This window comes from Hesperophylax consimilis, chromosome 1 (assembly GCF_061612785.1).
Source record: "Hesperophylax consimilis isolate HC1 chromosome 1, BYU_Hcon_1.0, whole genome shotgun sequence".
Lineage (NCBI taxonomy): Eukaryota > Metazoa > Arthropoda > Insecta > Trichoptera > Limnephilidae > Hesperophylax > Hesperophylax consimilis.
In genome coordinates, this window is record NC_142836.1 from 1,180,089 (window position 1) to 1,185,433 (window position 5,345).

The following is a 5,345-nucleotide window of genomic DNA, read 5'->3' on the forward strand; positions in this document are numbered from 1 at the left end:
TGATTGATAGTCGAAATGTGTTCATACTTTGGTAAAACCCAAACGTATAAAACAAGTTATTTTTTTTTTTTTTTTTTTTAAAAGAAAGACAAACATTCCCGGGTTACGAATAACCCAACAATGTTTGAAAATCTCCTACTACCTCCACAGAAAGCCGAAAATGTTGCTTGTGTTGTGATGGAGGACTTAGCCAGCCGAGGAATCGAACACGCGACGCTCGGGTGAGACCCAAGCGCTATGCCCACTCAACCACTGACCGTATACCTAAACACATACAAATCTGATCACAATAAATTAATTATAAAGCGTGATGAAGATGGTAATTGACTAAATCCTAAAATAACCCCAGAATCTTAAAGACGTAAGTGAAGTAGCCATGTACAAGAATATGCGATGCGTGGACCTATGTATTGGATAGACCTGGAATTGAATTTGCCCCATCAAATCTCTAAAATAAAGTGGGAATCTTAACGACATAAGTGATGAACTCGTGTTAAAACAATATTCGGCGCGCGGCCAGGCGTAATGGATGGAACTACGGTCGACTTTGCCATAGCAGGCCTAGAAAATCGATCTTTCCGTGGGGTTTATTTTATTTATTTCTGATGAACGTAATACTAAAATCTCAAATGTTTCTAGAGGGGTCCCTCGGGAAGAATAACTCATCGTCTGGAAAAATTAAATCTGGTGCTTACCGCTAATTTTTATAGTTGAATAACGTTTTACATAAAATAGGTTAAGGTAAGGTCCTGTTTTTATTAATATTAAATATAAATAACTTACATCCGTAGGGATCCCTTTAGAAACATTTGAGATTTCAGTAATACATTCATCAGAAATAATTTAAATGTGAGCGTCGAGCAAACCCCCGTTATTAGAGTCTCATTGGGTCGTCGTCAGTATTGGGATATTAAATATGAAGATGTGGACGTCAACAAACACGTAGAAGAGGATATTAACAAAAGTAGTCAACAAACATGAAGATGAGGAAATTAACAAACATGGTCAACACATCTGACGGTGAGGAAATTAACAAACATAGTCAATAAGCATGAAAAGGAAGAAATTAACAAACGTAGTCAATAAACACGAAGATGAGGTAATTACCAAACATTAAGACGAGGAAAATAACAAACGTAGTCAACAAACAGGAAGATGAGTAAATTACTAAACAGGAATCCCTAGTAAGGAGGAATGTGAATAAATTTTGTATTTAAATAATAGTCAAAAAACACATTATTCTCGAGATTCGTAAGTAGGTACCCACCGTTTTAGTTTTAATGTTCTTATTTTGTCCTGTCCTGCTGTTATTGTTATTATTTGTATTGTCATCGCTTTGTATCAACTCTATATTTAGTGCTATATTATTAGATCTTTATTGGGTAAGGCGCACTGATGGAATAATTTTAAGAACATGACCACTAATACTAAATTACAGTTTTAAGTTTGTTTAATAAAGCGCACTTGAAGTGAAATGACGCTAAACTGCGCTATATAAATGCTATGTTGTTATTACTAATATTATTATTACCGGGATCCGGTTGTACGATGTATTCAAGCATTCCCTTCTTACCTTTACCATTCTCCCGCTCCGGTAAAAGCTAGTTGTAAACTGAACCCATTGTTGAATTTATGGCATGGTTACCTGCCATCCATGGCGTTTCCTATGATGACCATTGTTTTGGGCAACGGGACAACGGGACAGGGTGAAACTTTCTGAATTTGGTTGGAACCCCCCCCCCCCAAATTTCCAAGACCATCCCCAGACATTGGATTCACGAAACACACTACATAAATAGAAAGGTGGAAATGTGTTGTGCAATGTGCCAAAACTAAGATCAAATAATAATTATAATATTTAGATGATTTGTATAGCGCTGTTTTTGTGCAAAATCACCTCAAGGGAGCTGTACAAATATATAATACATTTCTACAATGATCTATGTTATTAATAACTATATACTAGTCAAACTATTGTATAACTCTTTTAGTCTTTCAACGGATATGCGAATATCATTGTCCGCCTGGGAGCTGGGAGTCGAGAGGCTTATCTAATTGACTATATCAGTTCTCTTTCAAATCGGAATAGATCACATTTACAACTTACGACACTATTCGGTGTTCTATGACGAAATACTACTAATATTTACATCGATTTTCGTGGCTATCGTCCTCATCTGAGTCATGAGGAGTCAGCCGCGTTTTTCAAGATCTCGTCACTAGAAAAGAAAGTCGTAGAAAATCCGCAAATGTACTATTCTTACCAAAAATAGCCACCTCCGTGATAGATTGTAATTGAATTATTTGAAAGAATTCAATTAAGGGGTCCCATCAGAAAAACCAGACAAAACCACATATTAAACATACCTCATTGCAATACTAACTCAAAACAAAATACATTTATTCACCGGGCTTCCCAAACTTTCAACACATTTGACTTATTTAACACAACACATCGCATTTTTAAATCTAAAATCAAAAAATAACATTAACATAAGCATGTTACTTATCATATAGACTAGATCCATCCCATACCCCTCCCTTCCTCCATCCCATCCCATCCCATAGGCCAGTGTAACTTTTTTTTCTTTTGTATTCAGTAAATAATTAAGATACATAAGTGATAACCTATCATTGGTTGTATTTTCTATTACTTACTTCGGTATACTTTATAAAATATTATAACTGTTGGTTTTCCAAATAAAACAAAATAAAATATTTGAGATAATCTTTTGCTCTCAATTGGATTGGCCGCTTTGTAACGGACTTTTCCGCGTCCCGCGTTTTTTTCGGGTCAGCGGGATAGCGCCCCTAAAAACGGGACGGTCCCGTACAAAATGGGACGTATGGTCACGTCATGTATTCCAACCCAGCATGCATGGTTCATACAATAATAAGTTGTACCTGAAAGTTGTAAAATGGCTATAAATTGGTGTCCCAGTTTATTATATAGATGGCAATATTTGAACAATGCACTTACTTAAAATTACCTACCTACTTGGAGTTTTATAACTTTCTGGTTTCAAAAGATTGACGGTCACACTCGTGATTCTGTCATATTTATGGTTTTTTGTTTACTGCGCGAAAACAGGTCATTCGGTAAATTAACTTCATATAAGAAGTGCCCACATAGAATGTAATAAAAGTCAGCCTCTAAGATTTGTGGTGTGCGTTATTCCTGCGTGAAGTTATTCAAAGTGAACTCAAATTTGTATTGAATTTAAGTATTATTTTCCAAAAAATGGAACTGACTGTGAATCCGACAAGCGATATAGTAGGTACCTTCCCAAAATATAATATTTTAACGGAACTTATTTTAATAATCGTCTTTTATAATTGGAATTAAAATAACCCGTGATTTATAATATGTCTGCGCTACTCATTAAACCTGATAATTTTGGCTGTCTGTGGTGTGCGTTATTCCTGTGTGAAATCATTCACGTTCACAAAAACTCAAATTTATGTGTCATTTTCAAAATTGGTGAAGAATAATTCAGACAGGCGATAAAGTAGGTACCTACCTACAATAATAATATTTGAACAGTTATTGCCTTTTTCAAAATTGGAATTATAAGAACTATCTGCGCGAGTAATACATATTATAATATTAGTCAAAATAAATTCAGGGTTTGGGTAAACAGGAAGGGTTTTCAATTTTTTAAATTACGTTCCTTTCCACCACCATTGATCCATCATTATAGAGTAAGCATTCTTAGCAAAATTAACCTAAAACAGCATTCCTATTTGAACATCGTTTTGAGTTTTTTTAAAGAGTCAATTTACACTATTATTGATTATGGTAAAGCCCTATTTATCATGAAAGGTTACACCATTAGTTTTCCTATCGTTCCACCGACTTGTACGGTATCTTAGTGTACATATCGGCATTTTGCAGTTATCGCTGGAGACCCCCACACCCGGCTAGCGCTCGAAAACTCGAAACCAACTGAAGCCTCACATCTCAAAGAGGGCAATTAACCGATGTTTGCTGCCCGTATTTCGAATGTCAATTTTTATGTCTCAATGTCCACACCATAGTCATATGTCTGTGGTCCACACAGACAAAATTCGATCGTTTTGTAAAATAAATTTAACATGGAATTTATCCGCTAAGGATTGAAGAATTAGTGAAAAGAACATTTATATGACTAGAAAAGAATATCATAATGTAGGAAAATAGACTGACATGTTTGTTAAATGCCTCACAATTTGCTAGCTAATACAATTCGGGCCGACAGGGATAGCTGCTGCTCTGGCTGAGCGATGTTGCCGCACCGCGCCGCCCATCGCGGAGTGGGGGCGCCACTGTTCTCCGCGCAATCAGATCACAGCCGCTAAACTCTATTTCTAACTAATTACGATGTAGAAAGGGACTCGAATATGTAAACTGCCACAACCGTATTAAATATACTTGAAAAACTTTTTGGAAAAGTGGCCGCGTGCTGAACTAGAAACTTAACTACGCCGAGATGTGCTTTCAAACTCGTTCCCCGTTCACTGCTCTCCGGTGATGTAATATCGAAACAAAAATTACCCTAGGAAAGATAGCAAAAATTCCCCAGAAAATCACAAGAATCCTAAAATCACGATCGATCATCGATATATTAACTACAGATATGGCGTGTCTTACAAATTCAGTCGAGTAATTCGGCCCACCAACGAGTCATTTTATTACCCTCATTTTAACTCCCCATCTGATTCCGTCGCCTCGTTTCGAAAGCATAATATCTTGGGAGACAAATTTGGTCCAAACAGACCAAAACAAGGTAGAGAGCAATGCTTCTTGTGATGTTTTGGACGAAAAAATGTACTTTCTTTTCGATAAATGTTTTCGTAACCCAATTTTAAGAACTAATAATTTTGTTTTCGGTGTCATTTTTAACATCTACCCGTCTTGTTTAGACTTTGTAGGTCGATGCCATCTATACTTCCGCTAGATATCATGTTAATAAAATACTCACTTAAACATTTTTTTCGGTGTCAAATTTGTATTTCTAGGTCATGACGTGGGCGTTGTTTATGTAAATATCAGGAAACTCTCAAGAAAACACTGCATGGATATTCTGCTAACAGCGAAAAATATCTGTATTGAAAGTAATATTCGAAAATTAAAACCCCCTCCCCCGATTATAAATTTCTTATTGCACCTAACTACATCATTAATCGATTAGTAAGTATCAACAATAAAGCAACGTAAGAGCGAAGAGCTTAAATTAAAATTATGAAAACGTCTTTTTCCATGTCTATATTTTTTTTAATTTCCCCATATTTAGGGAAATTTCCCTAGTTATCATATCACCGCTGCTCGCGGCATTCGCCGCCGCCGTCCCGCAGTTGTGCAGCTG